The 27,031-nt window shown below is 35.1% G+C and overlaps 1 long non-coding RNA gene across 1 annotated transcript in view; it reads right to left on the bottom strand.

The window, feature by feature from the left end:
- LOC126937870 (uncharacterized) overlaps positions 1–27,031 on the bottom strand; it is a 294,809-nt gene that overhangs the window by 97,138 nt on the left and 170,640 nt on the right. Inside the window, exon 2 of the long non-coding RNA XR_007719883.1 lies at positions 25,083–25,193. This is a non-coding gene — a long non-coding RNA (uncharacterized LOC126937870). The remainder of the gene's footprint in view (positions 1–25,082; positions 25,194–27,031) is intronic.

The raw sequence follows: 27,031 nt of genomic DNA, 5'->3' as shown, positions 1-27,031 counted from the left end.
TCAATTAAACTGACACTTCCAAAGGAACATAATAATTCTCCAGTGAAAAGTCTTGATGAAAAGAAAATCTATGAAATGCATGAAAAAGAGTTCAAAATAATAATATTAAAGAAACTCAGTGCAATACAAGAAAACAGATAAAAATACAAAGAAATTATAAAAACAATTCATGATTTGAATGAGAAAGTTCAACAAAGAAATATATATAATAAAATAGAACCACATCCTGGAAATGATTAATTAATGAAATTTAAAAATCAATCAATAGCTTCAACAATAGAATAGATCAAGTAGACGAAACATTTCTGAACTTGAAGACAAGTTGTTTTTAAATAACCCCATTAGACCAAAAGCAAAACAAGAGCAAGTAAAGTCTGCATAACATATAGGACACCAGAAAGTGACAAAATATTCTAATTTGGGGGTCACCAGGATACAAAGAGATGGGCAAAGGCATATAAAACCTATTTAACAAAATAATAGCAAATGTAATACCAAGTGTTACAAGAGAAATAGACATCAGATACAGAAAACTCAAGTATCCCCCAATAGATTCAACCCAAAAATATCTTCTCCAAGGTACAGCATAGTCAAAATGTCAAATTTCGAAGACAAAGAGGTAATTCTAAAAACAACATGAGAAAAGCAACAAGTCACATATAAGGAAACCTCCATCAGACGAATGGAGGATTTTTCAGCAAAAACATTATAGAACAAGAGAGAATGGGATGATATATTAAAAGTGCTGAAAGAAAAAAAAAACTATTAGCCAAGAATACTAAACCCAGCAAAGCTATTTTTCCAAAATGAAGAAGAAATGAAATATTTTCCAGACAAGCAAAAATTGAAAAAATTTATCACTGCTAGACTGGCCCCACAAGAAATTCTTAAGTGAGCCCTACATCTAGAAGCTAGTGGATGATGTCTGCCATCATGAAAACACACAAAAGTAAAATACTCATTGGTAGAACAAAAACAAATGAGAAAGAGAAAGGACTCAAATGTTACTATTACAGAAAACTACCAGCTGCAATGAAAACAATAAGAAGGGAAGAAAGAAACAAAAGGTACACACAACAACCAGAAAACAGTTAACAAAATGAAAGGAATAAATCCTCGCCCATAATAAGCTTGAGTGTAAAAACATTGTTTCTCACTTAAAAGATTTAAAATTGTTGAATGGATAAACACAACATGACACAACTATATGCTACCTGCAAGATACTCACTTCACCTGTAAAGACACATATAGCTAAAAGTGAAGAGATGGAAAGATACTCCACACAAGTGGAAACCAAAGGAGAACAAAGGTAGCTATACTTATATCAGATAAAACTCACTTTTAGTCAAAAAATCTTTACAAAGAAATAATGTTATATTATAATAAAGGGATAAATTTAGCAAAGGCCTAACGATTCTGATTATATATGCACCCAACACTGAAGCACTCAGACACAGAAGTCAGATATTATTAAATCTAAAGAGAGAGACAGACTTCCAATAAAATAGCAGATGCGACTTCAATATCACACTATCAGCACTGAATAGATCGTCTAGACAGAAAACTAATAAAGAAACATTGGATTTAAGATAAACTTTTGACTAAATGGACATCATAAATATTTACAGAACATTTCATCCAACGGCTGCACATTCTTCTCATTGACAAATGAAAATTCTCCAGGACAGAACATATGTCAGGACACAAAAGAAGTCTCAAAACTTTTTGAAAAATTTAAATTATATCAAGTATCTTGTTAGATTACAATGGAATAAAATTTAAATCAATAACAAGAGAAACTTTGAAAACCCTACAAATACACAGAAATTAAACAATATGTTCCTGAACAACCAATGGGTCAATGAAGAAATCAAGAAGGAAATAAAAAAATTTCTGAGGCAGCCGGGCGCAGTGGCTCACACCTGTAATCTCAGCACTTTGGGAGGCTGAGGCAGGCAGATCACGAGGTCAGGAGATCAAGACCATCCTGGATAAGATGGTGAAACCCCATCTCTACTAAAAATACAAAAAATTAGCCAGGTGTGGTGGTGGGCGCCTGTAGTCCCAGCTACTCAGGAGTCTGAGGCAGGAGAATGGCATGAACCCAAGAGGCAGAGCTTGCAGTGAGCCAAGATCGCACCACTGCCCTCCAGCCTGGGCAACACAGCGAGACTCCATCTCAAAAAAAAAAAAAATTCTGAAGCAAATGAAAATGAAAATATAACATACCAAACACATGGGATACAGCAAAAGCAGTACTAAAAGGGAAGTTTATAGCAATAAATGTCTACATTAAAAAATTAGAAAGATTTTAAGTAAACAACTTAATGATGACTTCAAGGAACTACAAAAGCAAGAACAAATCAAACTCACCGTTACTGGAAGGAAAGATATAAAAAAGATGAGTGCAGAACTAAACAGAGACTAAGAAACAATACAGAGGATCAACAAAAGAGAGAAGTTCCAAATAAATGAAATTAGAAAGAAGAGACATTACAAATGATACCACAAAAATACAAAGAATAACTAGAGACTGTTATAAATAATTATATACTAACAATTTGGAAAACCCAGAGGAAACAGAAAATTTGGGGTACAAACAACATACCAAGGAATAAATAGAAAACCTGAACAAACTAATAATGAGAAATGAGACTGAATCAGTAATAAAACTCTCCTAACAAAGAAAAGCCCATGACCAGATGACTTTACCATGAAATTCTACCAACCTTACAAAATACTAACACTAATTCTTCTCAAACTATTGCAAAAAATTGAAGATGAGGGAATTCTTCCTTACTTATTCTACAATACCAGCATTACCCTGATACCCAAACCAGAGCAATGACACAACAAAAAGGAAAACTACAATCCAATATCCTTGATGAACATAAATGCGAAAATCCTCAACAAAATACTGGCAAACCAAATTTAACAACACATCAAAAAATAACACAATATGATCAAATGGGATTTATCCCAGGAATGCAAGGGTGGCTTAACATGTGCAAATCACTAAACATGATATATCATATCAACAGAATGAAGGACAAAACCCAAATGATCACATAAATAGACAGAAAAAGCATTTGATAAAATTCAGTAACTCTTCATGATAAAAACTCTCAAAAACTTAGGCATAGAAAGAACATACCTCAACATAATCAAGGCCTTGTATGACTAATCCACAACTACCATCACAGTGAAAGGGGAAAAGCTGAAAGACTTCCCTCTTAAGAACTGGAACAAGGCAAAAATGCTCACTTCCACCCCTCTAGAATTGAACCTAGTACTGAAAGTCTTAACCAGAGCAATCGAGCAAGAGAAAGAAATAGAAAGCATTTGAAATTGAAAAGAGGAATTCAAATTGTCTCTCTGTATACAACATAACCCTAAATATAGAAAAACCTAGAGCCAACCAAAAATTTCTTAGAACTGATAAATGAATTCAGTAAAGTTGTAGAATGTAATACAATTAAAAAGTGGGCAAAAGATCTGAATTGACATTTCTTAAGAGAAGACACAAATGGCTACCAAGTATATGAAAAAAATGTGCAATATAACTAATCATCAGGGAAATTAAAACCACAATGTGATATCATCTCATCCTAGTTAGAATGGCTATTGTCAAAAAAATCAAAAAAATAACAACTGCTGGCAAGAATGAGGAGAAAAAAATAACTCTTACATACTGTTGCTGGAAATGTAAATTAGGAGACCTATTATGGACAATAATTTGGAGATTTCTCAAAAAACTAAAAATAGGACTGCCATACAATCCAGCAATTCCACTACTGGATATTCATCAAGAGAAAAGGAAATCTGTTTATCAATAAGATGCCTACTCTCCCATGTTTATTGCACCACTTTTCACAAGAGCCAAAATATTGAATCAACCTGTGTCCGTCAAAGGACAAATGGATCAAGAAAAATGTGGTATATATAATTAAGAGAATATCATTTAGCCACAAAAAAGAATGAAATCTTGTCATGTGTAGCAACATTATGTTAAATGAAATAAGCCAGGCACAGAAAGATAAATATTGCACATTCCTATTTATATGTGGAAGCTATAAAATTTATTTCAAGGAGATCGAGAACATAATCATTGTTACCAGAGGCTTGAGGCAATAGGGCCAGGAGGGAGAGGGGGTGTGAAGAGAGGCTGGTTAATGAGCACAAACATACAGTTGGATAGAAGAAATAAGTTCCAGTGTTTGAGAGCACAGTAGGGTGACTATAGTTAACAATAATTTGTTGTATATTTTAAAATATTTAGAAGAGAAAATCTAGAATGTTCCAAACACAAAGAAATCATAAGTGTTTGAGGTGGTGGATATCCTAAAGAGCTTTGCTTAACCATTACATGTTGTAGGCATGTGTCAAAATATCACATGTATCCCATAAATATGTATAATTATTCTGTATCGATAACAGATATAAAAAGTTGATTAATAGGCTGGGTGCAGCGGCTCATGTCTGTAATCCCAGCATTTTGGGAGGCCATGGTGGGCAGACTACTTGATGTCAGGAGTTTGAGACCAGCCTGGTCAATATGGTGAAACCCCATCTCTACTGAAAATACAAAAATTAGCCAGGCATGGTGACAGGTGCCTGTAATCTCAGCTACTCAGGGAGCTGAGGCAGAATTGCTTAAACCCCAGAGATGGAGGCTGCAGTGAGCCCAAATTGCACCACTGCACTCCAGCCTGGGTGACAGAGTAAGACCTTGTCTCCAAGAAAATTGATTAATAAAAGAGAAGACAAATTGTTGATATTAATACAAGAGGGACTGTCATTAAAGATCTTATAGATATTAAATGGATACTAACAGAATATTGCTAACAATTTTTATGACAAAAAAATCTAACAACTTAGATGAATTGGACATATTTACTTAAAAATACAGCATACCAGAAGACAAAACACAAAATCTGAACACCAGTATCAATGAAATAAATTAAATCTGTGATTTAAAAACCTTCCCATAAAGAAAACTCCAGACACAGATGGTTTCTCTAAATAACACCAATCCTACATAAATTTCTTCAGAAAAGAAAGAATTATTTTTTTCCCTCTCAGTTAAAGTGAATTGTTGTGTCATAGGGTAGGCATATGTTTAGTTTCATAACAAAATGCCAGAACATTTCCCAGAGTGGTTGTACTGTTTTACAGCATGTATGTATGAGAAAATGCTGATTTCCCCAAGTCTTTACTTGCAGCATGGAAAGCTGTGAGAAACTCATGCTATGCAATGAGTGTCCAAGATCTCAAGCTTCATTTGAGTAATATCACTCATTCTTGTGCCTATCCATAAACCCATCTATCCCTTCAACAAACAGAATTCTCTGGTGAGAGCACAATTCTAAGAATAAAGTGACAAGTAGATACAGTGTTGGCCTTCAGAAGCTTACAGTACTAGTAAAGAAAGGACATATCTATAAACAAATGAAACTTAGAATTTCAGGTGCTATTTTATTTTATTTATTTATTTATTTTAATTTATTTATTATTATTATACTTTAAGTTGTAGGGTACATGTGCATAACGTGCAGGTTTGTTACATATGTATACTTGTGCCATGTTGCTGTGCTGCACCCATCAACTCGTCATTTACATCAGGTATAACTCCCAATGCAATCCCTCCCCCCTCCTCCCTCCCCATGATAGGCCCCGGTGTGTGATGTTCCCCTTCCTGAGTCCAAGTGATCTCATTGTTCAGTTCCCACCTATGAGTGAGAACATGCGGTGTTTGGTTTTCTGTTCTTGTGATAGTTTGCTAAGAATGATGGATTCCAGCTGCATCCAAGTCCCTACAAAGGACACAAACTCATCCTTTTTTATGGCTGCATAGTATTCCATGGTGTATATGTGCCACATTTTCTTAATCCAATCTGTCACTGATGGACATTTGGGTTGATTCCAAGTCTTTGCTATTGTGAATAGTGCTGCAATAAACATACGTGTGCATGTGTCTTTATAGCAGCATAATTTATAATCCTTTGGGTATATACCCAGTAATGGGATGGCTGGGTCATATGGTACATCTAGTTCTAGATCCTTGAGGAATCGCCATACTGTTTTCCATAATGGTTGAACTAGTTTACAATCCCACCAACAGTGTAAAAGTGTTCCTATTTCTCCACATCCTCTCCAGCACCTGTTGTTTCCTGACTTTTTAATGATTGCCATTCTAACTGGTGTGAGATGGTATCTCATTGTGGTTTTGATTTGCATTTCTCTGATGGCCAGTGATGATGAGCATTTTTTCAAAGGACTCAAACAAATTTACAAGAAAAAAACAAACAACCCCATCAAAAAGTGGGCAAAGGATATGAACAGACATTTCTCAAAAGAAGACATTCATACAGCCAACGGACTCAGGTGCTATTTTAAAAGATTTGACTTCAGCAGATGTCATGCTTTTGGAATGCTAAAGGAATAACTTCACTTACAATTATTAGAATTTAAGAGTCGGAACAACAATAAAAAGTCAGCAGGAATCACAAAAAGGTGAATACCACAGTATTTTACAGAACCTCTGGAAACACCTGCATTTACCACACTATTTACTTGCTGATCTCAGCACCCCAAAACACAATTAGGTGACCTGACCAAATTTTCTTGTACACATAAGGTTTGAATGAGCTTGAAAACCATATAGACTTCAACATTATTTTAGGCAAATGTGTCAACATGAGTAAAAGGTTATATATATATGATTGATCATCATTCATTTAAAAACATAACTAATGGCTTAGAATGAGTAGATCAGAATTTGTAAGGTATGGTGAGAAATGGGGATGGGGATGGGATGAATTCAGGAAGATAGTGTACTTTTCTTGGAGGCATGGAATTTACCATGTGAACAACTAAGAACCACTGAATGTGGTGGTAAATTAAAGAAGAATATTAACATATTTGCGTTTTAGAAAGATTATTATTTGCATTGTGGAGAACAGTTTGAAGAGGTATACAACTGGCAGTAAAATGTATTTGATTATCACAAGAATAGAGAATTGATATGTGCATGAACTGAAAGATCTCAGTCTCAGAGGGATACAGGAGACAGATAAGAGAAAAATTAAGAATGTATAATGGAAAAGACCAGTAATAATATTATGGTATATTGTAATAATAATAGTAGTATTTCTATAGAAAAGACTTATGTAATGGTGTTTGATGCTATATGCTTATAATATACAACAAAACATTTATTAATCACAATATAATTTAAAGTATTAAGTTATATTGGGAAATATTAATAAAGTTATGTAATTTTATGTTACATTAGTACAATAACTTATATAAAATTTATTATGTACCAGATAATTTACATTATTTTTCTAGCTGTGGAGACCAGTGTAGACTGGTACCATTAATGAGTGAGAAAAAGTATTAACTATCCAAGTTCCATATTTTTGTGGAATTCTTACTATGTGCCAAGTAGTGTTTTGTTCTATGCAGTTCACAATCATTATTTACATTTTTCACACCTACCCTTAGATATGAGAGAATTGGGACTCAAAGACATTAGATAATTATACCTTCACTAGATTATGCAACTAGCAAATGAAAAAGAATTCTGACCAATGATTCCAAAGTCCTGTACTTTTACCTATCATATGAAGGAAAGATAGTGATTCCAAGTTGAAATATGTGGGATAGCTACATGTTATCCAGAGTAATGACTTTCTGTTTTAGACCTCAGAAAGCATTACAGTATTTGGGAATATCAGCATCTGTGTAGTCACTAAAGCCATATCAATCTGTGACTTGCTCCTCATGGTATAGACGGAATCAATGTCATTCTATTCTTAGGAAATAAAAATAACAATCATTAATAGACAATAATAAACAAAAATAATAATTCTTATGAGAGGCATATGAAAGCTTTCCAGAGTCAGCATGCCAATGATTCAAGTTCACCTCTAACCTCTCCAGTAGCAGAATTCAGCTGAGACTCAAGAAGCTCATGGTACACAAGTTTGGTTTTGTTGCAAAGGGAAGAAAAAGGGATGATGTCAGAAAAGAAGGAAGAGTCTGAGTATGCCACAGGGTAATATCATTTGAAATATTTTGTGAATTCTGCTCTGAAATTGATAACAAAGCTCAAAACAAATTCTCATTTGTTTTGAAAATTCTCATTTGTTTTGAGCTTTATTATTTCTTCCTATTTTAATGGGAACACTAAGAAATCCAGCTGCTACCTCCCTGGTATAGGTGCTAGCAGGAGATGACAGCTGGAGCAGCAACCCTGGCCAGAACCAGATCCCACGGTGCAGTGACAATGGATCCACACATCCATTCAGTGAGCACCGGAGCATCAAAAGAGGGAACATGGACACTGCTCTGTGACTAAGGGACCGTTGATTGCTGTGGGTACACAAGAGTCCATGACATCTTCCAACAGGCTCAGAGGAAAATGAGGCTTAGAGTTTGTATGAACATGGCATGAAGAACAGGAGATAATTACTTCTTCCCATTATCCCATGCACCTGATTGAATTCCCCTGTCTGCTGTGGCCTGAGCAAACACATTACTAATTGTTCATTTTTTCTGTTACCAAGAAATTTTTCTGAGCTCTGCCTCTCCAATTCTATTCAGTCATTCTAAAACTCGCTCCAGGAATCCTGAGCATCTAGTTTAAAATCAGGATTCCTTTTTATAGAGGAGGTACGGTAAGTTCTAGATTTATAGGGCAATGTTTTACTAGTGTCAGCCACAAGTTAATATTTTCCAAATTACATTTTTTGTTATATTTTAATGCTCAGGATGGTCTATTATCTCACTATCCTCTTTGTATTTAAAAATAATAAAGGTAAACATATAAATGATTAGACATTATATATGCTCAGAGAAGTATATAATAAAAAGTTAAAGCCCCTGCAATCCCTACCTATGAGTCGCTCACCACAAAGGGAACCACTATTAACAGTTGCTTGTCTCTACCCCCAGGAACAGTTTCCATGCATACAGCTGCATTCATATATTTTTTTTTTTTTTTTTTTTTTCTCAGACAGAGTCTCGCTCTGTCGCCCAGGCTGGAGTGCAGTGGTGCGATCTTGACTCACTGCAAGCTCCACCTCCCGGCTTCATGCCATTCTCCTGCCTCGGCCTCCCAAGTAGCTGGGACTACAGGTGCCCACCACCACACCCGGCTAATTTTTTGTATTTTTTAGTAGAGATGGGGCTTCACCATGTTAGCTAGGATGGTCTCGATCTCCTGACCTTGTGATCCACCCGCCTAGGCCTCCCAAAGTGCTGGGATTACAGACGTGAGTCACTGCACCTGGCCTCATATATCCATTTTAAAGCATATAAAAATTCTATAATCACTCTTATATATCATACTTTTCATTTAATCATGATCTTAAAGGTTTAATTCAAGCCAACATATACATATCTGTATGGTTTTAGCAGCGACTGTATCATGTAGATGTGTGTAATGCACTTAATAAGTACCTAGATTATAGCAATTTATCACAATTATATTTGATCTCACAAAGAGAGCTATAATCACAACAATGTACTTATATCTTGGTGCATTTTATAATATATTTCAACTTTGGTAAGTGATATGATTTGGTTCTGTATCCCCACCCAAATCTCATGTTGAATTGTAATCCTCAATGTTGAGGGAGGGACTTGGTGGGAGGTGATTGGATTATGGGGGTGGATTCCCCCTTGCATTCTCATAATAGTGAGTTCTCACGAGATCTGGTTGTTTGAAAATGTGCAGCACTTCCCTCATTCACTTTCTGTCCTCCTGGCCATGTGAAGATGTGCTTGCTTCCCCTTTGCCTTCTGTCATTATTATAAGTTTCCTAAGGCCTTCCCAGCCATGCTTCCTATACAGCCTACAGAATCATGAGCCAATTAAACCATTTTTCTTTATAAATTACCGAGTCTCAGGTAGTTCTTTATAGCAATGTGAGAATGAACTAATATAGTAACTACTGCAAAATTTCATCCTAGAATAGATTTCAAGTTCCACTTTCACCAACACTATGAGAGAGGCTTTTGTTCTTCTACAGAACTGATGTTATTAACCTATAAAACTTTTGTTTAAAAGTGGTTGGCCAGATTGCCAAATAGGAACACCTCCAGTCTGCAGCTCCCAGCGAGATCAACGCAGAAGGTAGGTGATTTCTGCATTTCCAACTGAGGTACCCAGCTCATCTCACTGGGACTGATTAGACAGTGGGAGCAGCCCACATAGGGTGAGCCAAGGCAGGGCAGGGTTTCACCTCACCTGGGAAGTACAAGGGGTCGGGGAACTCCCTCCCCTAGCCAAGGGACGCCATGACCGACTGTGCCATGAGGAACGATGCATTCTGGCCCAGATGCTGCGCTTTTCCCACAGTCTATGCAACCTGCAGACCAGGAGATTCCCTCAGGTGCCTACACCAACAGGGCCCTGGGTTTCAAGCATGAAACTGGGCGGCCATTTGGGCAGACACTGACCTAGCTGCAGGAGTTTTTTTTCATACCCCAGTGGCGCCTCAAATGCCAGCAAGACAGACCATTCACTCCCCTGGAAAGGCGGCTGAAGCCAGAGAACCAAGTGGTCTAGTTCAGCATATCCCACCCTCTACTCAAATAAAGTAGAAAATCTAGAAAAAAATGAATAAATTCCTGGACACATACACCCTCCCAAGACTAAACCAGTAAGAAGTCGAATCCCTGAATAGACCAATAACAAGTTCTGAAATTGAGGCAGTAATTAATAGCGGACCAACCAAAAACAGTCCAGGACAAGATGGATTCAAAGCTGAATTCTACCAGAGGTACCAAGAGAAGCTAGTACCATTCCTTCTAAAACAATTCCAAACAATAGGAAAAGAGAGACTTCTCCCTAATTAATTTGATGAGGCCAGCATTATCCTGCTACCAGAACCTGGCAGATACACAACAAAAAAAGAAAATTTCAGGCCAATATCTCTGATGAACATTGAAGTGAAAATCCTCAATAAAATACTGGCAAAACAAATCCAGCAGCATATCAAAAAGCTCATCCACCATGATCAAAATGGCTTCATCCCTAGGATGCAAGACTGATTCAACATGCACAAATCAACAAACGTAATCCATCACATAAACAGAACCAGTGACAAAAACCACATGATTATCTCAATAGATGCAGAAAAGGTCTTAAAAAATTCAACACTGCTTCATGCTAAAAATTCTCAATAAACTAGATATTGATGGAAAATATCTCAAAACAATAACAGCTATTTGTGACAGACCCACAGCCAATATCATACTGAATGGACAAAAGCTGGAAGCATTCCCTTTGAAAACTGGCACAAGACAAGGATGCTCACTCTCATCACTCCTATTCAACATATTATTGGAAGTTCTGGCCAGGGCCATCAGGCAAGAGAAAGAAATAGAGGGTGTACAAATAGGAAGAGAGGAAGTCAAATTGTCTCTGTTTGCAGTTGACATGATTGTGTATTTAGAAAACCCCATCCTCTCAGCACAAAATCTCCTTAAGCTGACAAGCAACTTCAGCAAAGTCCCAGGATACAAAAATCAATGTGCAAAAATCACAAGCATTTCTGTATACCAATAATAGACAAACAGAGAGTCAAATCATGAGTGAACTCCCATTCGCAACTGCTACAAAGATAATAAAATACTGAGGAATACAACTTACAAGGGATGTGAAGGACCTCTTCAAGGAGAACTACAAACCACTGCCCAAGGAAATAAGAGAGGATACAAACAAATGGGAAAACATTCCATGCTCATGGATAGGAAGAATCAATATCGTGAAAATGGTCATACTGCCCAAAGTAATTTACAGATTCAATGCTATCCCCATTAAGCTACCATTGACTTTCTTCATGGAATTAGAAAAAAAAAAAAGCTAATTTAAATTTCATATGGAACCAAAAGAGAACACATATAGCCAAGACAATCCTAAGCAAAAAGAACAAAGCTGGAGGCATCATGCTGACTTCAAACTATACCACAAGACTATAGTAACCAAAACAGCATGGTACTGCTACTAAAACAGATATATGGACCAATGGAAGAGAACAGAGGCCTTAGAAATAATGCCACACATCTACAACCATCTGATCTTTGACAAACCTGACAAAAACAAGCCAAGGGGAAAGGATATCCTATTTAATAAATGGTGTTGGGAAAACTGGCTAGCCATATGCAGAAAACTGAAACTGCACCCCTTTCGTACACCTTATACAAAAATCAACTCAAGATGGATCAAAGAGTTAAACATAAGACCTAAAACCATAAAAACCCTAGAAGAAAACCTAGACAATACCATTCTGGACATAGGCATGGGCAAAGACTTCATGACTAAAACACCAAAAGCAATTGCAACAAAAGCCAAAATTGACAAATGGGATCTAATTAAACTAAAGAGCTTCTGCACAGTAAAATAAACTAACATCAGAGTGAAAAGGCAACCCACAGAATGGGAGAAAATTTGTGCAATCTATCCATCTAACAAAGGGCTAATATCCAGAATCTATGAAAATTTCAACAAATTTAGAAGAAAAAAAACAAACAACCCCATCAAAAAGTGAGTGAAGGATATGAACAGATACTTCTCAAAAGAAGACATTTATGCAGCCAACAAACATATGAAAAAAAAACCTTATCATTAGTGGTCATTAGAGAAATGCAAATCAAAACCACAATGAGATACCATCTCACACCAGCTAGAATAGCAATCATTAGAAAATCAGGAAACAACAGATTCTGGAGAGGATGTGGAGAAATGGGAATGCTTTTACATTGTTGGTGGGAATGTAAATTAGTTCAACCATTGTGGAAGACAGTGTGGTGATTCCTCAAGCATCTAGAACCAGAAATACCAGTTGACCCAGCAATCCCATTACTGGGTACATACCCAAAGGATTATAAATCATTCCACTATAAAGACACATGCACATGTATGTTTATTGCAGCACTGTCTGCAATAGCAAAGACTTGGAACCAACCAAAATGTCCATCAATGATAGACTGGATAAAGAAAATGTGGCACATATACACCATGGAATACTATGCAGCCATAAAAAAGGATGAGTTCGTGTCCTTTGCAGGGACATGGATGAAGCTGGAAACTATCATTCTCAGCAAGCTAACACCAGAACAGAAAACCAAACACCACTTTCGTGTCCTTTGTAGTGACATGGATGAAGCTGGAAACCATCATTCTCAGCAAATTAACACAGGAACAGAAAACCAAACACTGCATGTTCTCACTCATAAGTAGGAGTTGAACAATGAGAACACATGGACACATCACACATGTGTGAGGGAAACATCACACAACGGGGCCTGTCAGTCGGTGGGGGGCTAGGGGAGGGAGAGCATTAGGAGAAATACCAAATGTAGACGATGGATTGATGGGCGCACTAAACCACCATGGCACGTGTATGCCTATGTAACAAACCTGCCCGTTCTGCACATGTATCCCATAAATTAAAATATAACAAAATAAAATTTAAAAAAGGAACAAGATCATGTCATTTGTAGGAACATGGATGGAACTGGAAGCCGTTATCCTCAGCAAATTAATGCAGGAACAGAAAAACAATACCGCATGTTTTCACTTCTAAGTGGGAGCTGAATGATGAGAACATATGGACACATGGGGGCAACAACACACACTGGGGCTTGCTGGGTCAGTGGGGAGGGAGAGAATCAGAAAGAAGATATAATGGATGCTGGGCTTAATACCTAGGTGATGGGTTGATATGCGCAGCCAACCACCATGGCACACCTATGTAACAAACCTGCACATTCTGCACATGTACCCTGGAACTTAAAATAAAAGTTAAAGAAAATAAATAAATAAACAAATAAATAAAACGTTTAACTGATTCAAACATTACTATGTGGTAATAAATGGCAGAAATTTGATGTTTTCAACATTATAAAAATAATACTAAAAGACGAGTGCACCACATTTGTTTGTTAATTTCAAATTATGATTTTGTATTTTAGGGACTGTGTTTTCCCCCAGTAAGATATTGGGGTATTTTTAAAATGAGAGACAAAAAAATCACTTGTGATCCCTTCACAATGAAATGAAAGAAGACAAGATTTGCTCCTGTCATAAATTGTATATTTTCTACATCTCTCTTAACAAATAGGCACGAAATTATTTAAGACCCACAAATATTGAATTTTCTGGAAAATCATATATTTGTCTTGGAAAAGAAAAGTGACATGGTCACTAGGGAAAGCTGAATGAATTTACAAATATGTAACACATTTTATCACACCAATGAAAAGCTTCATTGACACAAAGATTTATATAGATTTTAGGAAATAATTTTCATTGTATATTTTTACTTTTCCTCCAGCATATTCACTGGAGAAAGAAAAGTCAAGGAGAGAGAAGGGTCATGCGAATGAGAAGAAAGGGAAAGGTGTAAGAATGAGGAGAAGGGAGACAGAGAAAGAGAGAAACTCACTGGTTTGAAAATGGCCTATTTTTATTTCCTTGTGGGATTCCCTCTACCTCCTAAAAGAAGTTTCTTTCTGACATAGATGATTTATGCTGAATAATATCAGTGTATAACATTTCTTCTGAATTTTGGGTCGATTTTGATGAAGCTGATCCCAGAGTAGACTGTGTCCACATTTGGGGGATAATCAGGCATACATCAACGGAAAGGAAAGCATTAAGGTAAGAATAGATGATAACAGAATATACTTTAAACAGCTCAACTTCAAAGAATTCTCTTCCAACATGATCACATAAAACATTAACAAAGATTTAATCACCATTAGCTTTGTTTTAAACTCTGAAGGACATTCTAATGTTATGCAGAGGGAGCATAGACACACATGCTACCTGGTGTCCACATTAAATACTGATTATTGGGTAAAAACTTAAAAGCAGAGAAATATCAGAAGACAGCTGATCCCTTAAATCACTTATTATTCCAAAAAGAGATGTGCTAAGTTGAGCAAAGCTAGGTGGGATGCTTTCCCATTGAGGGCGCTCCTGCCCTCTAAGAGCTTCACATATTTATAAGAAACAATAGGAAGGGAGAATTTATGCAATTAGAAAACAATGGAAACCCTCTAGTCAATAACAGATATGGCAAGGTTGAGGGGAACTTTTAGGGAAGGGCCTCAAACACTAAGCTTCTAGTGTCAGCTCAGCTCATTTTTTCACTAAACTAGCCCAAAGCAACTAAGCAAGATCTTCACTAAGCTCTCATAAGCAGATGGGGGAATGAGCTTCTGGAGTCATCCAGATTTATCTCTACACTGTTATTTTGCATATTCTTACACTGAATGAAGGCCCTAATGATATAAATTTTACTGCTGTTGCACAATATAAACTTGTGCCTTGGATTTGGACATAGTATAAATACAACTCAACTTTTTGTTTATCCATTTATTTCACCAAACATTTATTTAGTATTTTGAAATCTGAGTTCTGCTACTTTTTGTATTTATGACCTTGAGCAAGCTATTGAACTTCACTGAACCTCAGCTTGCTCATTAGTAAACCAGAGATAAAAATTCCCACCTCATGGTATTGTTTAATGAAGAAATAAAATAAGTCATATAAAGTACCCATTGAAGTACCTCTTTCTTTATTTTGTAAGGTAGAAGAGAACAGGAATTTCCTAGTTGGTTATCCTGGATGAGGAAGACTAATACTAAAAGCCTTGCTTAATAATATTCTTAGCTACAAAAGACATCTTAAATAAACACCTCTAATATCTCTATAAGTTATTACCTGCTAGTTTTTATTTCCCTGTGCACAACCTCGTTAAAATTCATAAATCTTAGGAGGAGGTTGTTTCTGAATCACAGCCCCATCTCAGAGACAATGGGAAACAAATGGTATAAAGCACACTTCCAAAACAAACCCAACTATTTTGTGTAGCCAAATAAACACAAAGCAATTAATTCTTGTTGAAGGAAACAGACCCAAGCTATACAGAAAAAGCTATATTTGTTGTGGGTATTTAAGTACTAAGTGACAGAAAGTTCATGAATCTCATCTTCACAGCTTACTATGTCAGAACTGGATAGTTTAAATCATTATTTTATTGTGGAAGGCAAGATCATTTTAAAAATCTCAAAATATCTCTTTATTTCAGTTTCCTAAAACTAAACTCAAGCCCAAATCACCTGGGGACTTTAATTTATTTGCTTGTAGTTCTTGGTAATTTTTTAAACAATAAGGTTAATGTTCAAGTTCAGAATTAGTTCAGCCCATTTCAACTCACGGACACATGTTCTAGGCAGAATGTAATGTGTTGGTTTCAGGGAAACTATTGGTTTCAGGGAAACATGACATCAAATTCCTCTTTGGATATTCTACAAAAGACTTTTATTTGAAATGGGATCTAATTAAACTAAAGAGCTTCTGCACAGCAAAAGAAACTACCATCAGAGTGAACAGGCAACCTACAGAATGGGAGAAAATTTTTGCAATCTACTCATCTGACAAAGGGCTAATATCCAGAACCTACAAAGAACTCAAACAAATTTACAAGAAAAAAACAACCCCATCAAAAAGTGGGCAAAGGATATGAACAGACATTTCTCAAAAGAAGACATTCATACAGCCAACAGACACATGAAAAAATGCTCATCATCACTGGCCATCAGAGAAATGCAAATCAAAACCACAATGAGATACCATCTCACACCAGTTAGAATGGCAATCATTAAAAAGTCAGGAAACAACAGGTGCTGGAGAGGATGTGGAGAAATAGGAACACTTTTACACTGTTGGTGGGATTGTAAACTAGTTCAACCATTATGGAAAACAGTATGGCGATTCCTCAAGGATCTAGAACTAGATGTACCATATGACCCAGCCATCCCATTACTGGGTGTATACCCAAAGGATTATAAATTATGCTGCTATAAAGACACATGCACACGTATGTTTATTGCAGCACTATTCACAATAGCAAAGACTTGGAATCAACCCAAATGTCCATCAGTGACAGATTGGATTAAGAAAATGTGGCACATATACACCATGGAATACTATGCAGCCATAAAAAAGGATGAGTTTGTGTCCTTTGTAGGGACATGGATGCAGCTGGAAACCATCATTCTTAGCAAACTATCACAAGAACAGAAAACCAAACACCGCATGTTCTCACTCATAGGTGGGAACTGAACAATGAGATCACTTGGACTCAGGAAGGGGAACATCACACACTGGGGCCTATCATGGGGAGGGGGGAGGGCGAGGGATTGCATTGTGAGTTATACCTGATGTAAATGACGAGTTGATGGGTGCAGCACAGCAACATGGCACAAGTATACATATGTAACAAACCTGCACGTTATGCACATGTACCCTACAACTTAAAGTATAATAATAATAAATAAATTAAAAAAAAAAAAAAAAAAAAAGAATGTGTTTGACCTGAGGCATATCTGAAATGGAATAATGGTGACATGTGTCAAAATGGTATATTCTGTTACCTAAAACATTTCCCCATATCTCCCACTGGTAAAATAATGATATTTTGGTTCTGAAAAGTAGGTCCACTCTGGTGGGAAAAGGCAGAGTCATAAGATCATCACTTCTATATTTTCTAAAATCTTAAGGTACCAGAAAAAAATACCACATTTTTCCCATTTGAGAACTCAAGTTAAAATGTCTTCAAAAACAAAAAATAAATGAAAACAATTTTTTTAAGATTTGGGGCAAATATTTAAGAACTTTGTATTATAGATTTCAGGAAAGCACAACAGTCTAACCCTTTTATCTTTGTCTCTATAGGACAAAATGATATATTTTGATTAGCCTTCCACCACCCACAAGCGTAATGGGAATGTCTGAATTTTGAGTGGCTCTTAGACCATTTGTCATTGTTAGGCAAGCTAGTAAGCCTCAGTTTCTCCATCTTTACACCACAGATTTGAAATGAGGATTTAAGATATGATCATAAATAATATAACCATGACAGAGAAGAACTCAACAAATGCTTTCATTAAAAAAAAAAAAAAAAAAAATCCAAAGATGGCATTTGTCTTGAGCCAAACAAATGATTTAAAAAAGGGCAAATAACTGTGATTCTCTTCCCCAATTCAAATCGTAGCTTCCTGAAATGCACTGCAAGATCCATTAAGTTTAGACAGTTATATTCATCTGTTCAAATAGCTAGTAATTGCCCCCCTTTCCTCACTAGTTAGCCTAATTGCAGTAATGTAATGTTAACAGATTGACCTTTAAAGTCCAACACTCATGAGTTCATATTATGACTCTACCACTGAACTGTCACTCATTTATAAGTTACCTATGCTCTCTAAGGCCTAGTTTTCTCATCTATAAAATGAGTTAAGTACCTAGCACAATGCCTTGTGTGCCAAAAAAGTTATGTTTTCTCCAAAGAAATAATTCTTTCCAAAGAAAAAGTATCAGCTAATGTGTGGAGTTAAAAAATTCCTGCCATACAGAATGAAAAAAGTATTTATTACATAAAAATGAATTAACGAATTTGAAAAGAACCCCCAAACCCCGTAGGTTCAAAGAAAATACGTGTTCCTCTATTATTGCCGATGTTACAACAAAATCTTATTTCATCCTTATGACACCTAGAAATATCAAAGTAGGCTACTATATTTGTCACAATGAGGTTCTCAAGTTTGATTTCTAGCTGTCAGTCAAAATGCCACCTTTAATCTTACTAGTTCATGTCACTGAAATTTGAGATGAACCCCATAAGTTTTATCAAAAACAGAATGCAGTTGCCATACAAAGCTAATGAATAATGGAATATATTTTTCATGTTAATTCATAAAATTCATAAATAATGAGATATAACATCTAATTGGTACATTTTAGACATAAATGTTTATCTATAAGAATGATGTGATGAAGTACCTTAAATTGTAATTATTGTTTAAAAGATTTGCAATTTAACCCATATGACATCTATATCTTGTACCTTTTAGCTTATTCTCCAGGTAGCTATCTGTCTGCCACCAAAATAACATACGGTAGAATTAAACAGATGTCATTACTTGTAGAAGAGTCTTCACATTTTGCAAAAGTAAAGCAACTATCTAACTCACAGAAAGTTAAAATAATTCTAAGCCTTTCTCCCCCAAAATAAAGTATGTGCCAAGTGGAATATAATTCTCCCAGAAAACAATCACCTCCAGGAAATCTCAAGGGAATAAGTTTAATACATTGTTCCAATCTCTGTGCATTGCTTCAGCATAAGATAGCAAGAAAATTAAAAGATTGGTTTTGTTTACAGAAGACACTGCCTTTCTTCCAATACTTTTCAATGAACTCATCTCATTCTTATTCATGGAAGAACACCCACACCTCTATGAATCCAAAGTACCAAAGTCAATAGAAATATCCACATATCCAAAATAAGGATTTCTTTTTGTCAAAGAGGAAAGAGATGTGCTAAAAGTATTCCTAACATCAAATAACTACATATCTACATATTTTTTGAGTTTAACAACCTTTCTTTTTCTAAAATAAGTGAAAATTCAGTCTCCAAATTAAAAAACTAAAAGTACTACTTTTTTCAGAACCTGCTCAAACTATCCAGAAATTTAGGGAATTGACACTTCTTCAGATATCAAGTGAAAGTCATGTATCCTTAATTATAATTGGATAAATTTAAAAAAATATTAGAAAAACATTTCCAAGAAAAATAAGTTTTTAGCTCATACAATTTTGACAAGTGTTTGGAAAAGTTGGTGCTTTCATAGATCATTCGTTAGTACATAAATTGGTGTAAGTGTCTTGAAGGACATTATGACAGTGTCTATCAAATTTAAAACTTACAAACCTTTCAAGTCTGAATCTTTTCTGTAAGTATTTATTCCATAAGTGTACATGTTCATGTGTGCACAAAAATGTCATTTGCCATGTTTCTTTGTAATAGCAAACCACTGGAGGCTCTGGTATGGGCTGCTGCCTAGTGACAAATGCCTGGGTGTGAATTTGGTGGCTTAAGCAGAGGTGCAAATCTGGTTAAGCACTCAGTCACCAAAAAGATCTCAGATGATGATGCCCCCTGATTTGGGCTAGAAGGCAATGAGTCACATTTCTAACATCTGGTGGAAGGAAACATGAAAATACAAAATGCTAAAAATAAATAAGTTGGTTAGTGAATTAGCATTTCTTTAGTACTAAAATGGTTAACAACTCTATAAAATATATGATAGAATGAAAGGATATTTCTATCTTTCCTCCTCAAGCTTTTATTTTTACAAATGGTGATTCTAAGCACTGTACTTCCTATAGATTTACAGGGTTTTTCCCTCAGAAGAAAGATCATAGAAATTATCTTAACAATTAATTGCAATTACATTTAAGAGCAATTTATCTAGTTCACATTAGGCTGATGCCCACTTGAATGTAAGTTCATCAATAAAATGTAAGTTCCATGAAAGCCAGATTAGCTTTCATTTTATGTTGCATCCCCAGTCCCAAGCACCTAGAAGAAAGAGCAAGTGACATGCAATAGATAGTCAAAATACATATTTGGAGAAAAATCAGCAGAGTATATCTAATGAAGTTATCCAATTGCAAATGTTTATTAAGTGAACTCCACTGCTCTTCAAAATAATTTTGTCTAGCATGAATACTGGCCTGTGTTCACATTCATATATTTGCTTTAAGAACTTTAAATAATGTATATAATCCACTGATATAAAGAAGTCCTAGAACTACTAAAAACGGGAAGAACCACCGTGAAACTGGAAGTCAGTTTTACATGACAATAGTAGTATATGTTGTCCTTCTATAGACTTACTAAGTCTGTTCTTATGCTGCTATAAGGATGTCCTCGAGACTAGGTAATTTATAAAGCAAAGAGGTTTAATTGACTCACATTTCTGCATGGCTGGGTAGGCCTCAGGAAACTTACAATCATGACAGAAGACACCTCTCACAGGGTGTAGGAAAGAGAATGAGAGCCAAGAGAAGGGGGAAGCCCCTAATAAAACCATCAGATCTCATGAGAACTCACTATCACGACAACGGTATGGGGTAAACCACCCTCATGATTCCATTATCTCCACCAGGTTCCACCCTTGGCATGTGGGGATTATTATAATTCAAAGTGAGATTTGCATAGGGACACAGAGCCAAACCGTATCACTAAGATGCTGGTGTTTATGGAAAACGCCCAGGAATATTAGTAAAGAGGATTTTGTTATAGAAATGGCTCTATTGTTGATTAATTTTGTACACTTCACTATGCCCTTTCATCCTAGGTTTTCATATTTTTATCAGTAAAATCATGGGATTTGGGTTGGGGAATCTCTAAATTCTAGCACTGCTTGCTTTAAACTGTTTGATTCTATGACTTTGCATATATCAATGTCTCAAATCTTACTAACAATAGTGGGGTTGCTTTACAGAAAATATATGCCCAGATAGAAACTCACCAAAAAGGAAAAAATAAATCAATCTATTGTTATTGTCACTCTTGTTCTCTTGTGTGAGTACTTCCAAAGATAACTGGAAAAAAAAAATTGGCATGGATCTTCCTCTAAATGCAGTATCTCTTCCCTCTCCCTTTCTCTCTCACTATTTACATTTTCACAGCCTTTCATTTCCAATTCAGAGCTTGTTGAATACAGCAAAGAGTAAAAATCTCTTTTTTACATGGATTATTCATAGATCACTTGTTAATTGAGCAATGAAACAGATATTCACATACTGTTATGCCATTTACTGGTATAAAAAGACAATATAAAAGGAAGTTTTTAAAATGTATGTGACATTTGACCCAATAATTCCACTGATTCACATAGACATTTATATTATTTTGAGATTATTTCAGTATTATAGAAGAGTTGCATAAATATTTCAAAGAATACCTGTATATTCTTCACCTGCTATCCAAATGCTAACATTTTACAGCATTGTCATTCTCTCTTTTTTACTGTGTCTGTTTCCATAGATATGAAAGCTTTTCATTGGAGCATAATTTAAGAAGGAAAAAACTGGAAGAAACCTAAGTAACAAGCATCAAGGAAATGGCTTCTTAAATTATGGCATATACACTACACGGAATATTGAACAGGTATTAAAATGTTTTCAGTGATTACTGTAAAATTAAAGGCAAGATGCTTATTAGGTAATACTAATTCAAAAAATTATTAAATTTTTTTAAATGATTATTACAAAGAGTATAGTATAATATCTATTAAATATTGCCAAGTGAAAACTCAGAATAACATCAATGACACATATAAACAGATTGATGTGAAAAAAAGATGAGAAGGGAACATGCAAAAATAAATGTAGTTACATAAGTGTGATTGGGGTTATGGATAAATATTCTGTTTTCTAAATAATATAACTTTTTATGGACTATCCTTTAAGATTTTATGGATGGCTACCTGAAGTATAAACAAGTGGAAACTACTGAATTTGAGAAATTAATCACAAGGCTGTAAAGTAGGAGGCATAAATTGAACTATATACTGTAAACACTCATAGTTCATGGAAGAAAGAAGAAAAGTGGTCATTTTTCCCAAGGAGAAAATAAATAGAACTCAAAACAGAGAAGAGATTATTTGGACTGAGATTTCCAAAGGAATAAAGCTGACACAGGTTTATGATGAAAGTGCAACAAACAGAATGCTGAATTCTGCTAGATATCAGTTTAATTTTTCACCGTGCTACACGATACAATTCGATTGCTTCTAACCTGATATTTCACAGAGATGTATTATTCTGTGGGTATTACTAACAGATATGTGAAATCTGACTGCCAGACTGAACACAGACCTGTAAACCAATAAAACAGATATTTTCAGAGAGTTATAATATCTGATAATCAAAATCTAAAGAAGGAGGATGAAGATAATAATAGACTTATTCTTAGCAAAGAGTGTTCCACACATGTGACTTTTAACAGTTTAATTACATGTTCAACACAAAGGGAAACATTTCTGAAAGCCACGAAATCTGTTGTAAGGTGTTTTGGGGTATAAAGAGTTGTCATTTAACAAATAACCTCAGAATATCAGGTGGTATTAAAAAGTGCTTTGTTTTAGTATATTTTCTCATTAATTTTTATCTGAATATTTGGCTCTGAGGCTTACAAACCTGTGTATACGCAATTTTGCCAGGAGAAATAGGCAAGAAGTATTTTCATCTATCTGCTGAAGATAAAACTTTTTACCATAAAGCAGTCATAATTTTGTCTTGGAATGAAACACAAAGAACAGTATAATGTTAATTGTGATTAGAAAATAACGCTATGGTGTTAGAATATACTATCCAAAAGTAAGTTGGTCAATGTTCAATGTTTTGTTTTTGTTTTCTCATAAATGGGAAAGAAAAGGGAAATGAGGGAAGAGTCGGTTTGGAGAAAATAAAAGCAGAAAAAGTCTGTAATATCTCCCTGTGTCCACACCAAGCTGTTCTCCACTTAGATTAGGCTAATTTATTCTGTAAAGGTTAGACAGAAAAGCAGAAAATAAAGTATGTATCTTTAATCTATGATTAAAATAAATTATAATTGCATGTTTTCATCTTCACTCTATCACTAATTCACAACCCTCTATTACTAGCCAGAGGCTCAAGTACTTTGCAATAGTAACACAATTATAAGAGCATTAGTAGAAGGTCCAGTGATAAGAGGTTATATTTTTATATAATTTTATTTTACATAGTTATATATCTTATTCATTGTTTGTAGTAAAGAAACGAAGGAATAAAAAATGACTCTCAGAATTTGGGCTTAGGCATCTTGATAAATGGTGACATCATTTACTGTGAAGTATAAAACATAGAGAGACAGGTTTGGGCAAAAACAAGTGATCTGTCTTGGCGAATTCAGGTATGAGATGTTTATTAGTTGTCCAAGAGAAAATAATTCAATATCAAGTGGGCAGTATTAGCAATAATACATGATGGATTTCTGATTCAAAAAATCCTTATCAGAAAATCTAGTATACATGTAGCAGAGGAAATCTGCCTCTTAGTAAAATTTCTAGGTAGATACAAATGGGATTCTTTCTTAACATGAGACCACCCAAGCAGGTTTAAGACATAAGATACCAGTACTTGAACCCCAGATTCTACTAAAGATAATATCTTTATTGTATCTAAGTTATACTTTATGGTATATTAAATCTTTGTAAAAGGAACACTGAAAATCTAAAGCGAATCACAACTCTAGAAAGAAATTAGATTATTTTCGTTTACTAAAAGGATGCTTTTATTCTGCTCACAGCTGAGTTTGTCATCTATTGTTATTTCACAGATGACATAATTCACAAGTTATTAAAGCTTTCACTGCAGTCTGAACTTTGTATTCTTACACATTCCAAAACACTTTCAATTTTCTCTAACTACTCTCTAAAGTAATCTCAGTCCCAAAGAATAGAGGAGGAAAAAATATACATTGAATATATAAAGCAGAGGCAGAGAATTGATCTAATATGACATACATCTTTATGAAAGAAAAGATAGGATGACTTGCTCATGGCTATATTCTTTAAGTTATTTCTTCTCACTCATCTTATAAAGACAGTTCTTTTTTAAAAAGGTTAGGATTTCTTTATATTTTATACAAGTTATCTTTCAGCCTTCACGGTTTTTATAGTTGTCAAGTTTCAAACCTAAAGGACAGCTTACTTTTTCAGTTAACGCATTGCCTTCTTAACATATATGCTGCTGTTTAGAATTTATCCCCGAGTCATGGTAAAATCATAGTTTAATATTAGTGTATACAAAATCATATCTGAATAAAAATAAATATCTGTAAAATTCAAAATCATATCCAGATCTGATGATAGTAACCAATACAAATGGGATTGTCAGTCTCATCAATGTCATATTCTTTTAATTTATAGAGTACTAAAATTTTAGTCATACAAAATGAATGAATTCTAGAGTTCTGCTGTGCAATATTGTGCCTATAGTTAAAATTGATATATTACATACATAAAATTTTGTTGCTGGGCATGGCGACTCATGCCTATAATCCCAGCACGTTGGGAGGCTGAGGTGGGCAGATTGCTTGAGCTCAGGTGTCTGAGACCAGCCTGGGCAACATGGCAAAACCTCGTCTCTACAAAAAGTACAAAAATTTGCTGGGTGTGGTGCACATACCTGTGGTTTCAGCTACTTGGGAGGCCGAGGTGGGAGGATGGCTTGAGTCCAGGAGGTCAAGGCTGTAATGAGCTGAGATTGTGCCAATGAACTACAACCTGGGTTAGAGACCTGTCTCAAAAAAAAAAATTGTTAAGAAGATACAGTTCATATTAGATGTTCTTACAATAAGAATAAATAATAAATCATATAGTACTATATTCATAAACATATACATACCTATGTAAAAATATAAAATAATATCAAAATTATATGCTTCTATGTGTCTAGAAAGAAATCACATAAACTAAGTATATAAATAAACATATATACTAAGTGGTTAACTACATTTGTTTGTAGAGTAGGAATAAGAGCAATGTTTACTTTTTATTTAATGCATTTCTATATTGTTTGTCTTTTATAGCAAGCATGCATTGTTTGAAAAGTTGGAGAAATGGCAAGTTATAAAACAGAGATAACTATGTGTAGTAAAGTAACAACAATAAATAAAATCACTAAACATCAGAGCAAAATCACATTTGTAAATTTGATTCAGAAGCTTTCCAAAATGTCCAATACAATTATAAAGAAGATAATGTCATATGAAGATAAAAATTAATTGTAGTTATATAATAAAACTTTTGTAAAAATAAGACAGGAGTATGCCAAACAGATTACCCTCAAATTTTTCTATTTAATGTATAAAATAGTATTAAGCCTGTAATATACAAAAGGATTCATGGAAAAATCAAAATTTAAAAAATAATTGGGCTTTCAAAGTGTATCTTAATTAATAATAAATATCACATCATGTACTATAATGGCCTAAGTGAACAATACTGGGAGTAAGGCCACAAATTTGACCACATCATAACTTTAAGGATATTACAGTATAAATATGTTAAAAGAAAAACATTTTACTAAATTGGGCTATTAAATTTCCTGAGAAAAATGTTACCTTGCCTCTTAAGAAATTAAAAAGCAACCTCTGGGTTATTTTCAGTAACTAGGTTCTAAACTGCTTCTTTCATTCATTCAGTAAAAAACACGTTGATTGACTCTCATGTACCAAAGATAAAGAAGTGAATAAAGCAAACAAAGAAAAACTGTCCTGGTGATGCTCACATTCTAGAGGATGGACAGAGAATAAACAAAATTAATTTTAAAATATTTAGAATGTTAGATAGTGATAAAAGTAAGGGAAAAAATTAAGTAGAGAAAGAAATAGGGATTGGGGGTAATTTTGAGTGTAATAGACAAACTGAGGAGATACTGGAGTCAAAATCAGAGAGAGGGCTGGGCATGGTGGCTCACGCCTGTAATCCCAGAAATTTGGGAGGCCAAAGCGGGCGGATCACTTGAGGTCAGGAGTTCGAGATCAGCCTGGCCAACATGGTAAAACCCATCTTTACTAAAAATACAAAAAAAAAAAAAAAATAACTGGGTGTGGTGCATGCCTGTAATCCTAGCTACTTGGGAGGCTGAGGTGGGAGGATTGCTTGAACCCAAGTGTTGAAGGTTGCAGTGAGCCTAGATTGAGCCACTGCACTCTAGCCTGGGTGACAGAGCAAGACTGTCTCCAAAAATAAAAATAGAAAAACAGAGAGAGGTGTAAAAAGTCATGGCACTACCTGTGGGAAGGGATATAGGCAGAAGGGGTCATGATTGATTGCAAGGACCTAAGGCAGTGCCTGCTTTTTTATGTTTAAAAATTAAACAGGACCATTCATTGGATCAAAATGGTAGGGAACAGAAGTGGTAGAAGAGGAAGTTAGAGAGATTAAGGCAAATCTTCTAAGATCTGCAATCTCTTTACAAGGACTTTGCTTTTATCTTGTGCAATATGGGAAGCCAACAGAGGGTTTTGAGTACAGAAAAGACACAATTTGTCTTATGTTTTACCAGCATCCATTTGACTGTTGTGTTGAGAGCATTCTAAAGGGATATAAAAGTGGAAATTTAGATAACAG

The sequence above is a fragment of the Macaca thibetana genome, chromosome 15 (assembly GCF_024542745.1).
Source record: "Macaca thibetana thibetana isolate TM-01 chromosome 15, ASM2454274v1, whole genome shotgun sequence".
NCBI classification, from domain to species: domain Eukaryota; kingdom Metazoa; phylum Chordata; class Mammalia; order Primates; family Cercopithecidae; genus Macaca; species Macaca thibetana.
This window is presented reverse-complemented; position numbering and strand designations above follow the sequence as displayed.